The sequence below is a fragment of the Oryctolagus cuniculus genome, chromosome X (assembly GCF_051225735.1).
Source record: "Oryctolagus cuniculus isolate XC-2025 breed Fujian yellow rabbit chromosome X, ASM5122573v1, whole genome shotgun sequence".
In the NCBI taxonomy this organism is placed as follows: Eukaryota; Metazoa; Chordata; class Mammalia; order Lagomorpha; family Leporidae; genus Oryctolagus; species Oryctolagus cuniculus.
In genome coordinates, this window is record NC_142888.1 from 46,728,789 (window position 1) to 46,749,589 (window position 20,801).

Genomic DNA, 20,801 nt, shown 5'->3' on the forward strand with positions numbered 1-20,801 from the left:
AGGAACTGTAATCTGCCCTTTGTATTAATGTCACATTAATATAAGAATTGCTGAGAATTCTATTGTGGTAATTATCAAACATTTGCTGTGACCATGAGAATCTAATGTATTAATAACTTCCTTTAAACAAAAAAAGAAATTTTAAACAAAAGAAAAAAATGAACAAAATAATTTATCTTTACAAGAAGAACGTGTGTCTAATCAAGGAAGTAATTCCACTATCAGCACAAAGAGCCTTGCAATTCCTGTCCAACAAGACCGACTTATCTCTGTAGACCTATGTCTGTGGTTTATTTGCTATGCTTTCATTTCTTGAAGGGACGATTTTATTGTCGCTTTTCTGTTTCTATTTCATCATTATCTTTAAAGGTGTTGGTAAGGGACACAAAACTTATCCTGTAGTTAGTAAATCACTGGATCATGAAAAGTCATATCTGGAGTTGAAGATGACTGCAAGGTATCCAGAGATCTTGGATTTTGAGATGGATGTAGTAATTGAATGGAGCTCTGAGCTGTCTATCTGGGGAAGTATATGAGTGAAGTACATACCAGTCAGCCACTGGGATGGGGGCAGACTTTTAAGGAGTCTGCTGATTGTCAGACAATCTCTATGTCCCCCTCCTTCCTTTAAGAAAAGAAAGCCTAAATTTTACGTGGGCATACTACCACACACTGAGAGACTGCATTTTCTAGTTTTCCTGGGAAATTATTATTTCAGTTTTGCAAAAGAGAAGTGATTTAACAAAAGCAGTCTAGCTATTATGTGACTGAGCTCAAAATTTATCTAATTGATTCTCTTATCCTCATCAGTTGTTATTCACAAGTCCAAGATAATTTGCAGGGCTTTGGGATTGGGTAGGTGGAGATAATCAAAGGGGATTTCTCATTGTTGATACCCTTAATATTTCTTCCAAGTCCAGATTTATTAACTGCTTTCTTTCCAGATGGCGATTCTCTTTTGTGCTCTAATTTTCAAAATCTCAAAACTCATTTAATTATTCCTGCATAGGTGGGAATGCTGAGGCCCAGAGAGGGAAGGTGACTTATTCAAATTCACAACGCAGTTTTCGTACCCCAGAGTCAGAAATAACAAGGTCTGGCTGCTCATCCCAGTCCTCTTTACCCTCTGGCTTAGTTGCCTCTCTGACTTGTTAGAAATGAAAGGGATGTCAAACCATTGAATTGATCATTCTTAAAACTGTGTTACATAGATCTTGTGAGTGTCCTGGCCAATAAAAAAAAGTTCTTTGCTCAGATAAGTTTTTGAAATTCAAAGTTAAATATCTAGCCAAGGTGAAGTGCATTTTCTTCCAGATTCTGCTAATTTGCCTTAAGCAAATTGCTTCTTTGTGCTATTTACTCAATTCCAAAATTAAGATAATAGAAATATCTATTTTGTTTAGTTGTCGGTAGGATTAAATGAGGTAATACTAGCAAATTCTAAGGTAAATTAAAAATCAAGGATATAATAGATATATAAATCACAGTATTTTAATACAATGGAATACTACTGACAATGAGAATGAGTGAGCATTATCATACATAGTAACACTGATGAATCTCATATGCAACATTAAAAAAGTACAACCTGTATATTTCCATTTGTAAAAATGTGAAAAGTTGTGATAGTGGTTACTTTGGGAAGGCATAGTAGTTATAATTGGAAAGTTACTCAAAGAGAGCTTTAGGATATTATGATAATTTTTGTTTCTTGATATAGGTGTTGATTATATGGGTTCACTTCGTGAACATTTTTAGGGCTGCATTCTCATTATTTGTGTACTTTTTGGTAGTGTATCCTATTTTAATAAATGTTTATTTAAAACAGTACTATTCAGAGCTTTCAATATGTTAATGTGCACTGTAATTCCCTAACAGATCATTGGATCACTTTTTGAGGGTGTAGTATGTACCTAAGGTGGGACAAATGTCACATAAAAGATAATTCATTGCAGATCAACATGAACTGATAGTTCATGACATCCATTTAGGGAGTTGTCACCAGGATTTAATAAAAGAAGGAAAATATGTATCTCATGTGGCAAGAGTGAATATTGATTGGGGAAACTTCATTTCCTCCCTATGTCTATGATTCTACAACCAAGCAAACTATCCAGCTGGGAGCACTGAGTACCCAGGAGCTCTGGTCAGCAGGAAGGGGTTAGAGTGAGTCCAGTGAGGCTGGGATGTGCAAGCACAGAAGAGGAGCCTGCTTCTGTATGCAATTTTAATATTTTGTGTATCATGAATTTTTTGTATCAATTTAATGACTGATGTATTTTTTTAAATCAGTGCATTAAAATGTTACAAAGAATAAAAAAGAGATAATTCCTTTCTGGAGTTCTTGGTTTTGAATGGTAGACAGACATCTACCCTCTACCATGAGTTGAGCATGCATACAAATACTATCAACCAAAGCTCAAACCAAGTGCTGCATGGTGGTGGGGTGAGGGAGACATGCACTGTAGGCATTGGTAGCACCAAGAATGACATCAAACCACTCAAAGCATTAAAGATAGGGTTAGAAAAATGAAGCTAGCTTCATCCTATAAAGTGTCCAATGTCAGGATGGAGGCTAATAAGTGAAACAGGGCCCAGAGCCATTTATATCACTACAGAAGCTGGTGGAATGGTTGGCTGGCTCTGTTAAAATAGCCAATGATGGTGAAGAGCGGATTTTACATGGATTCCATTCCTTTAACATGTTTCAACCCTTACTGCTTATTTTGGGGATTCATTTATTCATTCAATAAAAACTTACTGAGAACTTTCAGGAATCACACATTTTTCAAGTTACCGAGGGGACAATGGTGAAAAGAAAAAAGTTATCAAAATACCAGTTACTGATCCCAAGGATCTCACCTGATAGTAGATAGACTTGAATAAGGAGACAGATACTATAAGCCCAGTGATTTAAAATAGAGAGATAGGTACAGATAGTACCTATAGAATGTCAAAACTGGGGGGTATTTATTCTATCTTTGGGGAATCACAGAAGGCTTTCTGTATTCTGGAAGAGGTGATATTTACTCTGATTACTTCTTACAGCCACTACTGCTACCACCTGGATACTCTGCCTCCTGCCTGGTATCCCTACCTCCATTCCCCCCACCCCACCACCAACCACCAGCAATGAGTCCATTCTAAATGTAGCAACCAAAGGAATCTCATTAAGCTGAAATATCATGTCAACTTATTCTTTCAACCCTGAAGTGGTTTGTCATTTTATACAGAATTAAAATCCACATTCATTATATTCTTAAAGGCATTCTTGCATGCTTTTAGCCCTCTTTTGCCTCTTCAACCTTTCCTTCTAACACTCTTCCACTTTAGCCCTGGCTGTTTCTATAACACACCAGTTGCATTCCTACCTTAAGGCACTGGATTATTCCCTCTACATGGAATGCTTGTCTTTAGATATCTGTAAGGATTTGCTCTCTCAATTTCATGTGTTTACAAAAATATAATTTTATGAATTAAGGTTTTACCTGGATATTCCATCTAAAATTACAAAGTTATCCCATATACATAATTCTTATTTCACTTCGCTGCATAGCATTATTAACATACTATATATTTAATGTAAAATATTTTTGGAGTATGTTTCCCTTTATATAAAATATATCCTCTGTAACAGATGTTTCTGTGTGGTTCACAGCTGAATCTCTAGAACCTGACACATAGTTGGTGTTCATTAATTATTTGTCAAGTGAATGAATGAATGAATTTGGATATAATGGAGCTGGTGGAGACTGTCAGACATGAGAAGGAGTTGGAGAAAGTGCCCCAAGCATCAAGAACGGTTGCATAGGCCCACAGATAAAAAGAGAATATTGAGTAAATTACAGAGAGCTCAGGCTGGCTGGTGCTTATTAATGTGAAAATAAAAGAGAACAATGAGACAGGGATCAAATACTGAAGGGCACTTAAAGCCACATTAAGGAATATAGATTTAATCCTAAAGGCAAATGTTGAGCTACTAAAGTATTTTAAGAAGATAGAAGGTGAGATTGCCCTTTGGTGATACTTCTAAGCTATTGGTTGGTTTATTACTTTCATTGATGAGGATATTAATTTTTAGTAGCCTTGTCTATATGCAACTTGAGATTAGAATAAATATTCTAGATTCAGTTCCCTTACCTGTTAAAGGAAGATAATGATACCTCATACAGTTGTCATGAATATTTAAAACAAACTATGCAACTGATAAAATGTTATTATCCATAAAGAGATAAAGAAATTCAACAACAAATCCAAAACAAGCCAGTTATGAGATGGGCAAAGGACTTAAAGAGGCATTTTTCAAGAGAAAATTCAAATGGCCAGCAGACACTTGAAAAAATGCTGAGAATCACTAGCCATCAGGGAAATGCAAATCAAAACCACAATGAGGTTTCACCTCACCCCAGTTAGAATGGCTCTCATACAGAAATCAACAAACCACAAATGCTGGCGAGGCTGTGGGGAAAATGGTACCCTAATCCACTGTTGGTGGGGATGTAAAGTGGTGCAGTCATTGTGGAAGACAGTATGGAGATACCTCAGGAATATGAATGTAGACCTACTATATGACCCAGCCATCCCACTCCTGGGAATTTACTCAAACCAAAAGAAATGAGCATATGAAAGAGTTATCTACCTCCATGTTCATTGTGGCTCAATTCACAATAGCTAAGATATGAAATCAACCCAGATGTCCATCAACTGATGACTGGATAAAGAAATTATAGTATATATACACAATATGTAGTACTACTCAGCTATAAAACAAAATGAAATCTTGTCTTTTGCAACAAAATAGACACAACTGGAAACCATTATACTTAGTGAAATAAGCCAGTCCCAATAAAGACTGATATATGTTCTTTCTGATCGAGGTAACTGATAGAGTAGCTAAAATGTAATGTATTAGAGTGAATGAACATGTTGAGATTTGATGATTGTTTATAGCCCTTGTCTCTTATGTTGAGGAACATTTTTTTCTTCATACTATTTGTTGAACTCTTTGCTTTGTATAAGGTTAACCTTATGATCATTAAGTAATCTGAAAAATAGATCTTTGTAAAAAAATAAGAGTGGGAATAGGAAAGGAAGGAGGAGGAAGTGTTGGAGCACTGGTGGGAGGGAGGGTAGGGTGGGAAGTATCACCATGTTCCTAAATCTGAATATATGAAATACATGAAACCTGTACAACTTAAATAACATTTTTAAGAATAGCTTCACTGGATATAAAAAAACATAAATAAAGCTCGAGTTCAAGTACAAGCAATATATTAGGTACTTAATAAATGTTTGTTGACTGGATAGTTTCTAAGTTTTATTTTGATGAAACAGTACAGTGTCACAAATGGAAGGAATTCAAATGTCTTGTAGTCATACATAGCTGGGCTCACATTTCAGCTCTGCTATTTCATTGCAGCATGGGTTGACAAGTTGCTTAACCTGCCTAACTCTCAGCCTTCCTTTCTTAGAAAGGGATGGTAATACCTGATAATTTCCAACTGAGGAGTGGAAGTCACAACTTTTTATTCCCATTGAAGTTCTGGGCTGAGGTGCAGCCCTGATGGAAACTTAAATGTGAAATTTAGGATGAGAATGCCAAGCAAATGTAAAAATGTAGCCTGTCTTTCCTAGATGTAGCCTTTGCCTGATTAGATCCTAAGCTAGTCACCACCATTAGCAAACTATGGCAACTTAAGGTAGAAAACATGAGGTTCAAAAAATGATCCACTTGCATTTGACAAACAAAACAAAATAAACGTTGTGAGTTCAGGGTTTCAGCCATAGTTAATATTACATTATTGAAGTCAATCTCATATACATATATCAAGTCAGTATTGTTCAATACTAAATGTTCTTTAGAATCATCTAAAGTCTTTAAAAGCATGAATGCATTTTTAAAAATACAAATGTTTGAAGTCCATCACCAGAAATATTCAATTGGTCTGAGGCTAGGCTGAGGCATTAGTGTCTTTTCTCCCCTGCCCTCAAGACATGTACCAAACATTATATAGGATGAAGAACAAATATTTAAAGACCTATGCTGGCCGGGTATAATTTCCTTGAATCCTTACAACAAACTAGACATGTATTTTCCAGATGGAAAAAAAGACTCAAAGACCTAAAATGATTTATCAAATGTCACACAGATAACAGAGCCAGGTAACCAGGTAACAGAGCCAGCCTTATAATTTAGGTCTATGTGAGTTCAAAACCCTCCAACTGCCTACCAGAAAGCCTTAGAACTCCAGACAAAGGAGTATTGAGGACTTAGGAGGAACTACTTGAAGTGGGCCTGATGAAATGAGTTAAGAATTTTCTGCACCACAAAATCTTGTAACCAACAATATAGCATAGCAATTGAGAGGATAACTGCATAAGCCAGTAATTTCCTTGGCTCAATTTTTATTTCTGCTACTTGATACTTACATGGTCAGGCTAATTAACCTATCTCAGTCTCATTAGCTATTATAATGGGAATAATAGTGATACCTGCTTCGCAGGGTTTTGATGGGAGTTGAATGACTTTATGTTAAATTTAAGAACAGTGTCTGGAGTAAAATAAATACTCTAATGTCGCTAGAAAAATAACCAAAATTAGAAATCTATATTATAATCTATGGCCATACCACCCTGAATGTACCCGATGTATTCTGAAATATATATTCCAAAGTTGTCCCCCAACCCTGCTGCTGCCACTTCTGAAGACATCGTTCTTCTTAGCATAAGCAATGTGCAATTGGAGAGATCCCACTTCAGTACCTACTGCCACAATAAAATATCAGACCTGGCAACAAAACCAAGAAAGCAATGGCACTTGAACAGTCCCAGAGTTCCCAGTTTGAAATGAGCAGAAAGAAAAGACGGAAGAGAAGCTCTGAATGGTCCAGGTAGCAGAAACACTGGTCTTGGAAAAATCAAAGTCTGCCATTGTCATTCAAATTAAGGTATGAGGTTACTAAGATAACTCACCACAAAGCCTTAGTTATCTAAAGCAAGAGGAGTGGGGTTAATGAATTGGAACTATAAGTAGAAACCATTGGTATTGTTCACAAAAACATCTGAGGTTTCATAGTTTTATAGCTCAAGACCATCACTTATCATGTAGTTAGTCCCAAGTTAATGATAATTTTATGATTGCTGTTAATATTTCTTTATCATTCTTGCAGATGGGGTGGAAATATCTAAGAGATATACAGTGACTTCAAGGTCATATAAGTACAAGCAGTGAATTGGGGAGCAAGAGATGGGGTCCAGGGCCTCTGAGTTAATCCAAACCTCACTTCTTTCTGCATCATTTTCTTAGGGTATTTTAGAAGACACTGAAGTGATTCAAATGTGGAATTAGTATTTCCATAAATATAATATACTACAAGATTTTCATAGGTATTCCAGAAGAAAAAAAATATTCTTTGGGCAAATAAGCTTGAAGGTACTGGGTTAAGTATTAAACACATTTTTAATGAAAAATATTCCTCTGAACCATTAAAATGGTTTGTTATGAATCTCCATAGCAGGACTAGATAATGCAGACTTTTCTAAATGTGTTTGTTTTGACTGTAGGAACTTCTATTCATGGAGCATTTTTTGACACTTTATAGAATGTGAATGTTCTACTGAGTGAAATTTGGGATGCACTGCTCCAAACAACTGTCTTCAGATTTGCTAAGAAAATTCAAGTGAATAATGTTATTTCTCAGCTGTTGGGCACTGTGAAGGTGGACAGGGAAGGTGTTCCCAGAGTTAAGAGTATATTGGATCAAGGGCCGGCGCTGTGGCATAGCAGGTAAAGCCACTGCCTGCAGTGCCGGCATCTCATATGGGTGTTGGTTCGAGTCCTGGCTGTTCCGCTTCCAATCCAGCTCTTTGCTGTGGCCTGGGAAAGCAGTAGAAGATGGCCCAAGTCCTTGGGCCCCTGCACCCATGTGGGAGACCTGGAAGAAGCTCCTGGCTTCTGGTTTCAGATCAGTGCAGCTCCAGCTGTTGCGGCCAATTGGGGAGTAAACCAGCGGAAGGAGGACCTCCCTTTCTCTCTCTGCCTCTCCTTCTCTCTTTGTGTAACTCTGACTTTCAAATAAATAAAATAAATTAAAAAAATTATATTGGACCCATGTATCCAAATAAGGGTCAATCAGGTTAAAAGTCCCTGATAATTTCAATAGTTGGGTGAATAGAGCCAAGAAATTGTGATCAGGAAATTATGCCAAGTAAGTCATAGATAACAGAACTTAACAAGAGGAACAGACCCAAAAACCAATTAATGTAATAATTTTAATTCAATTGTATAGTCAAGTTCGGTGGGACATCAACTGATTCTCTTGAAAGGAGCATCTAAGATTGAAGGGATATGGGCATATGAGCACTGTTCTGAGGAAAGTTCCAGAAGCCTTCTACTGATGAATAATATCAGAACCCAAAATAAGAAAACTGGATGGATGGAATTATGAAATTGCCTAACATAAAACATTTGAAATGCAATGGGTACAATAAGTGTTTCAGTGACACATATTTGGCTTTAGATAGTACAGGGAACAACTAACTTTTCCAGCTTCTTATGCTAAGGTTTAGTTCAGGCCCACATAGTTTCTTACCTGCACTACTAACTAGTCCCCTTGCTGTCCACCTACCTCCCTCAAACACATAAATTCTACTTATATATGTTGTATTTGTCCACCATAGCTCTGACTACATTATTCTCCTGTTTAGATGGCTCTGCTTTGCTCTTTGGGCTCCTTGGCATGTCTTACAAGCATATCTTTTATCTGTACCTCGCTTTCCTCCAGATCTCTTCTTACTTTATCTCTCCAGATATTTTAGCTCTAGTATATCCATTTGATTTGTGCCTTTGTTAGGCTGCTCCAATGCTTGAGGTGTCACCAATTTACCTTCATCTGAATTATCCCTCGTGACTTGATAACTTTTGTTGGTTTCTGTGTCTTTCCTGAAACTTTCCCTCACCACTTCTCTCTTCTCTCACTCCCTCAGGGCAGGTTGCCCTTAAGTATGTCCCCATACTACTCTATGTTTATCTTCATTTCTGCACTTGTCACACCATATGGAGAATTTTTCTTCAATATGTGTCTCAATAACTGTAATTTCTTCTTCACTAGACTGAGAGCAGGGGCATAGGAGGATTGATGAGTGGCTTGAATCAGCAGGAAAACCTTCTCCTCATCTCTCTTGATACCAATGGGTCCCTAGTCTACCATCACCTGTTTACATTTAATCAATGCCTGGTGCATCTCTGAGACTATCAAATTTCTCTTTGTTAGAGGGAGAGGAAGTGATAAATTTTGTAGTGCGAAGTAGAACACTATGTTCACCAGCATTCCAAAGAGGTTATGGAAGGCAGACTGGCTTAACAGGGCTATTCCCAGAGAGAGGAATAATCAGAGTGAAGGTTACATGAATAGGTATCTCAGGAGGCTGTGTCTGGTGGAGAAGATCATATTTCAGATCTATAAACCTGCTGGAAAAGGGATAGACCAACACAGCATGTGTCATGTAGGAGTAGAGGTAACAGTAAATTTCAGGTACATCTTTTCATTTTTTATAATAAGACATATGTAGAATATTTAAAGCACTCTTAGATAGTATAAATATATTTTTTATTTCTATAAATATGTATAAATTATATAAACTTATAGACTACTTAATATATTGCTTTATAAAATGTAAAAATATTTAAAAATCATTCTCTACATTTTGTTAAAATCCATCATTGATTTTAATTAATCTGGTAAATGGCTGCCTGTTTTTGAAGTGCTTCTAGTTTCAAAGAGAATTTCAAGCATGTTGTAGAGTTTGGATTTTGAGGAAGACCATCCTGAACTCTACAAAGAGTTGTGTCATCTTATGGTAGAAAATGAAAGAGCAAGAGAATGTGAGTGAGGGAGGAAGGGAAGGAGGGAGAAAAAGGGAGGAAAGAATGGAGGAAAGGAGAGAGAGGTGAATTCTTTTTATCAGGAGCCTACTCCCACAACAACTAACCCACTCCCATTATAATGACTTTATCGATTCATGAGTTTTCATGGTCTAATTACCTCTTAAGGGTCTTACCTTGTACCAGTCTTGGATTGAAGATTATGATTCCAATATATGAACTTTGGAGAACAGATTCAAACCATAATATTTTCTTTGGTCTTCAAAATGTTAATGGAAAATATGTAATATATAAATGATGTTGGAAAAGATGCTCTAGTGTTTATAACTACACGCAAATCAAAACAAGAAGATCTAACTTTTACTTCTCAGATAAGGAAAAAGAGTGACAGCGTTCAGTACCATTGAGAGTACGAGCAAACTGATATTCTTTTACTCCTGAAGCTCTTTAGACTTGGGTAGTCACTTATCAGGGAAGGGCACTGAGTATGTCTGTGAGTCTGAGTGCATTAGGTAAGAAAACTACCTGAATGTGGGCAGGCAACATCAATGGACTAGGGCCTGGAGAGGCAAAGTGGGAATGTCATTTGTGGCTGTCACAGAGAGCTGGTACCTGATCAACTCCTCTCTGAGATGTCATTTGGTGGTTTTTGGACTCCAGAACTCTGAGTCTTCCTACTAACACTAAGGCTTTTAGGCCTGGAATTGAGACTGACATCCTCAGCTTCTTTGGTACTGAGGCCTTTGCACTTGAAATGAGGTTGTATACCACCATCCCAGACTCTGCAGCCTACAGACAACCTGTGATGGGACTTTTCCATTGCCACAATTGTATGAGCCTTCATTTACTTATATAAATATTCTACCAATTATGTATCTCCTGGCTTATACAGATATTACAACAATTACCACATCAATATGAAAAAAATGGAGACCCATAACTATTTCAATGACTTATCTTAATTTAGGTAGTGAATGATAGTCATAATTTGAATTCAAATCTTCTGACACTCAACCTAAGCTCTTTTCACTGACCCAGACTAGAGGGTTCATTGAGTAGACATCTGAATAACTTTCAAATCTAAATAGTATCCATTCATCAAATAAGTACGTATTTAGCATCTACCATGTTTCAGGCAGTATTCTAAATACCAGGGATATAACAGTGACTAAAACAAATACTATGACCACATGGAGCCTACCTGCTAGCGGAAGGAAAGAAATAATAAGTGAATGTGTCAATTGGTGATACATACAATAAAAACAATAGGAAAGGATTAGACATGCCAGTAGGGATGGTGAGTTTTAATGCTATGTAGAGTGGTCAATATATCACCTATGGGCAGGTATTGTGGTGCAGCAGGTTAAGCCACTACCAGCAACGCTAGCATCCTATATGAATACTGGTTTGAGTCCTGGCTGCTCTAATTCCAACCTAGCTCCCTGCTAATGAGGAAGATGGTTAAAAAAGCATATCACCTAGAAAGTAGCATTTGAGCAAATATCTGAAGGAAGTAAGGTAAAGAACAATGTTGATTTCTGGGGGAAGAGCCTGATCCTGCCTGACACGGGGAGCATGTCTGGTATGTTGTCTGGTATGTTTGAGGAACAAGGAAACCAGTAGTGATGGAAAAGTGAGAAAGAAGAGAGGATCTGTATATATGAAATACATGAAACTTGCATAGCTTAGATAAATTTTTTTAAAAAAGAAGAGAAGTAGAAGATAAAGTCAGAGAGATGATTTAGGCAGTCAGTGGAGGACCTTTAGTTTTACTCTGAGTGAGGTAAAAGGTCATTAATAGTCATATCCTCCTACGAGAATATAAGCAGGAAGGATTACACCTTGAGGGGTCTATAAAGTCACTGGAACCAACCACCACTTATCCCAGAGATTAATATATGTCTATACAGCCAACTGATTTCTGATAAAGGTGCCAATAATATACATTGGGGAAATGATAGTTTTCAATGAATGGTGCTGGACAAACTGGATATACATATAAATAAAAATGAATTAGATCCCTAACTTTCTTCATACACAAAAATCAACTCAACATGAATCGACGACCTAAATATAAGAGCTGAAACTGTGAAACTTCTAGAAGAAAACAAGGAGGGGGGAATGCTTCAAAATGTTTTCGTAGGCAATGATTTCTTGGATAAGACTCCAAAAGTGCAGGCAGCAAAAGCAAAACTAGACAAATTGGATTATATCAAACTCAGATGCTTCCATACAGCAAAGGAAACAATGAATAGAATGAGGAGACATCCAACAGAAAGGAGGAAAATGTTTGCAACCTATTTGTCTTACAAAGGATTAATATACAGGCTCTCTCAGGAACTCAACAACTCAACAACAAAACCACCTAATTTATGTAAGAAATGGGCAAAGGACAAGAGGTAGTTCTCAAAAGAAGAAATATAATGGCCAACAAAAGATGTGAAAAAATGTTCAATATCACTAATCATCAAGAAAATGCAAATCAAAACCTAAAAAAAATATCACCTTAACCCTTGTTAGATTGGCTATTATCAAAAAGAAAGTAACAAATGCTGGTGACTATGTAGAGAAAGGGGAACTCTTACACACTTCTGGTTGGAATGTAAATTAATTCAGCCACCATGGAAAACAGTATGGGGATATCCTAAACAACTAGAAACAGAACTATCATATGATCCAGTAATCCTACTAATGGGTATATATCAGAAAGACATGAAATCATTATATCAAAGAGATATCTACTCCACCATGCTTATTAAAGCACTGTCACAATAGTCAAGATATGGAATTAACCAAATTGTCAATCATCAGATAAATGCATAAAGAAAATGTAGTATATATACACAATGAAATATTATTCAGCCATATAAAAGAATGAAATCTTGTCATTTCCAGCAAATTGGATGGAACTGGAGAACATGATGTTAAGTGAAATAAGCCAAACTCAGAAAAACAAACATTGTATGTCCTCTGTCATATTTGGGAACAAAAAATATTCAATCTGAACTCAAATTGGCAATTACTATATGTTGAGAGGAATGGGAGTGACAGAAGTAGATTGGATTAGCATATGTGCTGCTGAAACGAGTACAGAAGTTGCTTGGATTAAAAGATAGGGTAGTCTGGGTATGTTAATTAATTGTGACAAATATATCATACTATTATGAACATTAATGGGGGAACCTGGGTATGGTTTACTTATTTTAACAAGTATCTTAATAGAAGAAGTTAATAATAGAGGAAGCTGGATGTGGGAAATGCAAATCATATATATGAACTCTTTGTACTACTTTACAATTATTTTTGTTTTGTAAATTTAAAACTACTCTGAAAACAAAACTTTTTAAAAAGAATTTCAGCCACATTGAAGTAACAACTTCTAGTGTTCCACAGCACAATGGGGTGAGTAGCTCACAGTAATGAATTATATTCTGTATAAAGAGAGGAGCTATTAGTTTGAAAACACAAAGAAAAAAAATAAGGAAATGGAAATGCTAGTTACCTGGTTTAATCAGCTTATACAGTGCATATGTGATGAAATATTTCACCACACCCCATAAACATGTACAAATTTTACATAATTCAAAAATTAAAGTACTAAAATAAAAAATGCTAATCTAATAAAATACTCCTCTTCCATTTGTTTCAGTGGAATTAAGATTAAGTTTAATTTCCCTCTGCTATTGCAATAGTCATGATTATTACACAATGCATGTATGTATTAACACATCACATGGTACTCCATAAATATATACAATTACATTCTTTTAAAATATTTTATTTATTTCAGAGAAGGGGGTGGAGAGGTCTTCTATCTTCTGGTTCACTCCCAAAATGGCTACAATGGCCAGAGCTGGGCCAATCTAAAGCCAGGGCTAGGAGCTTCTTCCTGGTCTCCCACATGGGTGCAGGGGTCCAAGCACATGGACCATCTTTTACTGCTTTCCCAGGCCACAGCAGAGAGCTGGATAGGAGGAGGAGGAAGAGCCGGGACTAGAACCGGCACCCACATGGGATGCCGGTAACATAGATGGAGGCTTAGCCCACTATGCCACAACACCAGTCCCAATTACATTCTTTTTCAATTTAATTTTGTTTATCTCTTTTTTTTTTAATTTTAGCTATCACATATAAAGAAGAGCATGAAGTATTTGTCATTCTGTGTCTGGCTTATGTCATTCAACTTGATGTCCTCCAGTTGATCACTTTAGTGGAGAATTAAGCCCTTGAAGGTAATATTAGTTAAAAATATGTTATCTCAAGAGCTAAAAGAACAATAAGGAAAGAAGCAAAGAAAGAAATGGGGAAGGAGGGAAGGCAGATGGGTGGGAGGGAGGAAGAGAATATTATAAAATATGTATATGTAACTATTATTTTCCAAGTAAAAAAATAAACTTTCTGGGGCTGTCGCTGTGGTGTAACTGGTAAAGCCGCCACCTGTAGTGCCAGCATCCCATATAGGTGCCAGTTCAAGACCTGGCTCCTCCACTTCCACTTCCAATCCGGCTCTCTGATGTGGCCTGGGAAAGCAGTAGAAGATGGCCCAAGTCTTGGGGCCCTGTACCTGCATGAAGACCCAGAAAAAGCTCCTGGCTCCTGGCTCCTGCCTTCAGATCGGCCATCTAGGGAGTGAACCAGCAGATGGAAGACTTCTCATTCTCTGCCTCTGCGTCTCTAACTCTGCCTTTCAAATAAATAAATAAATCTTTAAAAATAAAACTTTTCCTTGCCTGTTTAAAAATAAAAATATTTCAAATCAAGTATTTGTAAAAGATCTTGAAATCCATCTCTTGCATATAAAGTTTTTAAAAAGAGAATTTAGAAACCACCATGTGGGATAAGACTTTAAACATTATATTGCTCACATCTTAATATTTGGAATACTCTCAGGGCATATCTGGGCTGAAGAGTAGTTGATATTCATTTCCACTGCTCCACCTTGCTTCATCCAGAGCAGATGTACATTTGCCCATTTTTTGAAAAATTTATTTATTTGAAAGGCATAGTTGCAGGGAGGGGGGAGATACACACAAAGAGAAGGAAGAGGGGAAAAGGTGTGGAGGGGGAGGGGGAGAGGAGAAGAAGGAGGGGGGAGGGGGAGGAGAAGAAGAAGGAGAAGATCTTCCATCTGCTGGTTCACTCTCCACATGGCCACAGTGGCCCCAGCTGAGTCAATCCAAAGCCAGGAGCCTGGAGCTTCCTCTGGGTCTTCCATGTAGGTGCAGGGGCCCAAGGACTTGGGACATCTTCCACTGCTTTTTCCACACCATTGGCAGGATCTGGATGGGAAGTGGAGCAGCCTGGATTCAAACTAACACCCATGTGGGATGCTTTTTTTGCAGGCAGCAGCTTTAGCTGCTATGCCACAATGCCCACCCCATTTGTCTATTTTATTTGCTAGATTTTCAGTGACTTTTGATAGGTATAGTTTGTCTGTTTATCTCTGTTAACATCAATATAGTATATCAAGACATAGTGATAAGAGAGTAAGGGGGGAACTCTATTACAAAACAACATTCCTGGGCTTCAAAGAGTTTGACAATGACTGTTTTTATCTAACCTACTCACACAGATGAAGAGACTGAGTCTCATTTATGGGATGGGTCTGACTGAAGGTCATATAATGCTTTGGTGCCAGAAACCAGATTGGAGATGTCCTGAGTTCAAAATTCTGCAAGGACTCCCTTGTCGCTCAGAATAATTCTTAAAACCCAGACCTTTCATCTTGGCATTGCTTCTCTGACTTCTTTCCTTACTATTCTCACCCCTGGTCTTGTCATCCCAGGTACACGACCCTGTTTGCGGTTTCTTGAGAATAACAGGCATGCTCCTAAATTAGCCAGGAAAGTTCTTTCTGTCTGAAATGCTATTTCCAGACAACTTTATGGCTTACTAGTTTCCCCTAACTTCAAATATTTGTTCAGATAAAGGGTATCTTTAAATCACCTGATTTAATAATGTAAATTGCCTCCACATCCAGAACTCCTAATGCTCTTTAACCTGTTTGCCTTCTCCATCTAACTTAGCACCTTCTACCATATGATAAGCAAGTACTTTATTTTTTGGCTTACTGCTTATTGTCTTTCTCCCTCACTTGGATGTAAACTCCAGAAAGATATTTTTGTTTTTGTTCTCTTCTGTATCCTAGGAACCTAGAACAGTTCTTGGTGAAGAAGAGTAGATGTGTAATAAATATTTGTAGTTGAATGAAGATTTATTCTGCTTTGGATGTATCTTGTTGCCTGTTTTCCTCTCTCCTCTGCTCAATATCTCCCAAATCCCTAACACTCTGCTTTTGTTTGTTGTTAAGATTTATTTTATTTATTTAAAAGACAGGGAGGGAGAGAGAGAGAGAGAGAATATCTTCCACATGTTGGTTCACTCCACGAATGACCATGATTGTCAGGGATGGGCCAAACTGAAGCCATGAGCCAGGAACTCCATCCAGGTCCCACAAGTAAGTGGCGAGGGCCTAAGTAATTGGGTCATTTCCCGCTGCCTTCCCAGTTGCATTAGCAAGGAACTGGATCATAAGTGGAGCAGCCAGGACTCGTGCCTGCACTTCAATATTGGATGTTGGCATTGCTGGCTGCTGCTTAACCCACTGCACCACAATGTGGCCCTTACTCTGTGTTTTGAACACTGCAGAGCAAATGGCCCTCACTTATGCTGACACTCCATGGAGTTCCCAGGCCATTCTCTGCAGTCTTTGCTATGCACCAAGCATTCATAAATGGCCTGAGTACAGATTATAAACAGCTAATATGGACTGGATCTTATGTATAACATGGTATTTCTGTTTAAAAACCAACCCAAAGAGTTCCTTTCTTTTCTCCAGAAGGTAGAAGAAATGGACTTGACTTAGAATAATAAGCATTTTTTGTCAGAGACCTCACCACCTCCAAAAGTAGCTACTAAAGGTAGAAAAGAATTATTTTGTTAATCATGCAGATCCTTAGGGTTAATCATGAAAGGAATAAAGTCACTGTACCATATCGGAGACTCAAATTTAATGGCAGGTCTGGTATCATGCCCTTCATTCCCTAATTTGAATTTAGACCACATTAGGTCTGAGAAAACAAAACTTATGTCTTAAAGAAATCATCAGAACTACATCTTTCATTGCTGGGAAAGTAGAGACAAAATTTGAATTGGAATATTCACACTCACCTCCTTCCTCTACGAGAAGTCAGCATTGGTAGAAAGATACACAAGTCTGAAGGCATGGTCAGGAGAAAATAAGGCCAGGGAGGAATGATTGGAATCAAACTAAAACACGTGATCATCTAGATGCTCATCACATGAGAAGAAGTGAGAGGCCCCACTGACCCCTCTAATAATAGAGGGTGAGAGTGGGATTGTGGCAGCAGGTGATAGTTGTTATGAGTTGATTAGGATGGCTCCCTAAAACTCATACAGCTATTTAAACTCTTCATGTTAATAGGTGATGGAATGAGGTAGAGATTCGATCAAATTGTGGTGGCTAGGAGGTGGGACTGATAGGAGGTCTTTGGGTCATTAGGAGCATTCCCTTAGAGGGTAGATGGCAGAAGATATTTCATCATTTGGAGTTCATGTTTGGCATAGCTGCTCTTTCTCTCTTTCCTCACTCATCATGTAATTTTGCCTCCACAAACACCATAACCAGCCTCCCTTAGATGCCAGGCTGCTGGATCCTATAACCTTAAACTGTAAGCTCAAATAAACATTTTTTTTTACCCCAAGAAGCTCCTCCTGGGTATTTTAGTTAAAGTAACAACAAGTTGACTAATACAATAGTGCAACAGCATTGGTGAGAGTATTTGTTTTTGTGTTTCTTAACTGCGGATTGTGGGAGAAATCTTTCCAGGGATGGGAAGGCGAATGTTTCAACACTGTTATTGAAATTTTACAAAGCCCTAGAAATATCTATACAGCATGATTACAGGGCCTCTGTGCCAACACAAGAAATAGCTGAAAAAATTCTTATGCCCATAAACTGATGTTTTTATCTTTGGTCAGAGGTCTCTTATTTTCAGCACCCACATAGCTGAAAACCTACATAGCTGAAAACCTTCATAGCCTTTGGGGCGTCACAAAACACATCAGATGCATTGGCTCAACTTTGTTTTTGTTGAAGAATAACTAGGTAAATAAAAGAGAGATACTTTTACACCCCGCTGGTGGTCATGATTACACCCACCCTCAAGCATTGAGTTCCCTATCATGGATGTGGATCTATTTGCATTGACGTCTTCACTCTCCACCCCACAGAATTCCACAATTATATTTGTTCTCTTTTCCTCATTGAACAATAAAAAGGGATAATCTTGGCTCCCTGTAATTGTCTGCTTCAAAACAATCCCTCCAAACTTTTCTCCTTTGTCCACTTCCCTGAAGCCACAAGTAGTGCCATTTCATCAGAAGGGTCTTTTTTTTTTTTGACAGGCAGAGTGGACAGTGAGAGAGAGAGACAGAGAGAAAGGTCTTCCTTTTACCGTTGGTTCACCCCCCCAATGGCCACTGTGGCCGGTGCCGCGCTGATCCGAAGCCAGGAGCCAGGTGCTTCCTTCTGGTCGTCCATGAGGGTGCAGGGCCCAAGCACTTGGGCCATCCTCCACTGCCTTCCTGTGCCACAGCAGAGAGCTGGACTGGAAGAGGGGCAACCGGGACAGAATCCAGCGCCCCGACTGGGACTAGAACCCGGGGTGCCGGCGCCGCAGGTGGAGGATTAGCTGGCCCATCAGAAGGATCTTTAAAGAACTTCCCATGGGGAGGAACAGAGAGTAAATATGTGGGTATAGGGGTTGGAAACCCAGGAAGCAAGGATGAAAAATGACATTTGGAATAGCCATGGGAAAAAAGCCCAACAATTTTGGCATCTGTGGCCTATGGGAATCATGCCCATGGATGTCCAAACCAGGTTATATTTGATATTTACCACTAATTGTTAGTTACAAGTTGGGTGGCTTTAAGGTAAAAATCCAGTCTTGAGTTAATAACTAATACCAGAATAATTGTTTAAGGTGAGTGTTGTGGCACAGTGGGTTAAGTCACTGCTTGGGACACCCACATCCTATATTGGAGTTCTGCTTTGAGTCCTGCTGCCCCACTTCTGATTAGTTGAAGTGCTTGGGCCCTTGCCACCCATGTGGGAGGCCCAGATGGAATCCCTGGCTCCTGGCTTCCACCTGGCTCTTGCAGGTATTTGGTGAGCGAGCTAGCAGATGAAAGATCCCTCTCCCTCTCTTTGTCTTCAATAAAAAAGAGGAAAAATGAACAATCATTTAATAAAGAACAAAGGTGTGTGTTGGGAGGTGTTTAAGGGGACAGGAAAAAATTTCTTTTGGGTAACTAAACATTCTAGGTAATAAAGAGTTTTCTAAGCACATTTTCCACCTTTCTTGAGTCATTTAAAGTTATAATCTTATTTACTCCTGCTGGAACACTATAAAGGGGTATTATTATTTCTTTTCTATAGTTAGAAAACTTAAGGCTCAGAGAGGCTAAATGACTGAACTGAGACTCAAAGCCAGTCTTTTGACTCCAAATCCAAATGTTATTGTTATTTCTGAATCAGCTATATCAGTGCTCCTCTAGAATATATCTGCTATACAAGAAATGGAAAAATCAGAATATAAGAAAATGCACTTAAAAATAAAATTGTCAGAATCATAGTATAAGGATGGACTCATGATGATGGGCCAACACTTAATTCAATTTTTAAGGTTTATTTATTTATTTGAAAGTCATAGTTACACAGAGAGAGAAGTAGAGGGAGAGAGAGAGAGAGAGAGAGAGGTCTTCCATCCGCTGGTTCACTCCCCAGTTGGCCGCAACTGCTGGAGCTGCACCGATCTGAAGCCAGGAGCCAGGAGCTTCTTCTGGGTCTTCCACATGGATGCAGGGGCCCAAGGACTTAGGCCATCTTCTACCTCTTTCCCAGGCTATAGAAAAGAGCTGGATCAGAAATGGAGCAGCCGGGTCTCAAACCAGTGCCCACATGGGATGCCGGCACTGCAGGTGGCTGCTTTACCTGCTATGCCACAGCGCTGGCCCCCAACACTTAATTGTTATATTCTAAGTCTTTTACATGCATTATTTTGTATGCTTTCATTTTTACAGAGGAGGAACTGATAGTTCAGAATGATTAACATGATATAATTTATTGTTCATGTCTATTTGTATTGCTTATATCTATGCAGTAAATTGGTTGATTATAAATTCCTTGAAGACAAGTATTCCCAGTTCCTAGAACATTTCCAAACATATAGTATTTTAGTTAAAAAAGTTTAACTTTTTAATATATACGAGTGCTGGTCGCTGTTGCAGCACGGCAGGTTAAGCCATCATCTACAATGCAGACATTCCATATGGGAGCAAGTTCTTGTCCTGGTTGCTCCACTTCCAATCCAGCTTCCTGCTAATGCACTGGAAAAGTAGCAGAAGATGTCCCAAGGGCTTAGGCAACACATGTGAGACCTCGAAAGAAGTTCCTGGCTCCTGGCTTCAGCTCAACCCAGCGCTGGCCATTGAGGCTATTTGGGGAGTGAACCAGCAGATGGAGGATCTCTTTTTCTCTCCTCTCTTCTCTCTCTCTTTCTTCTCTCCTTTCTCTTCTCTCTCTTTTCTCCTCTCTCTCTCTCTCTGCCTCTCCCTCTCCCTCTTTCTCTCTGTAACTCTGCCTTTTAAATAAATAAATAAATCTTTTTTTTTATTTTTATTTTTTGACAGGCAGAGTGGACAGTGAGAGAGAGAGAGACAGAGAGAAAGGTCTTCCTTTGCCGTTGGTTCACCCTCCAATGGCCGCCGCGGCCAGCGCACTGCGGCCGGCCCACCGCGCTGATCCGATGACAGGAGCCAGGTGCTTCTCCTGGTCTCCCATGGGGTGCAGGGCCCAAGCACTTGGGCCATCCTCCACTGCACTCCCGGGCCACAG

At 38.6% G+C, this 20,801-nt stretch overlaps 1 long non-coding RNA gene across 12 annotated transcripts in view; it reads right to left on the bottom strand.

Annotated features, from left to right (window-relative positions):
- The window catches only part of LOC149119627 (uncharacterized), a 105,727-nt gene extending 88,452 nt beyond the window's left edge, over positions 1-17,275 (bottom strand). For 5 of the 12 annotated variants that reach the window (XR_016227695.1, XR_016227692.1, XR_016227694.1 and 2 more), the window contains exon 1: positions 17,054-17,275. This is a non-coding gene — a long non-coding RNA (uncharacterized LOC149119627). The remainder of the gene's footprint in view (positions 1-17,053) is intronic. The other 7 variants (XR_016227698.1, XR_016227691.1, XR_016227690.1 and 4 more) reach the window with 5 other exon arrangements.
- Between the last annotated feature and the right edge of the window lie 3,526 nt (positions 17,276-20,801).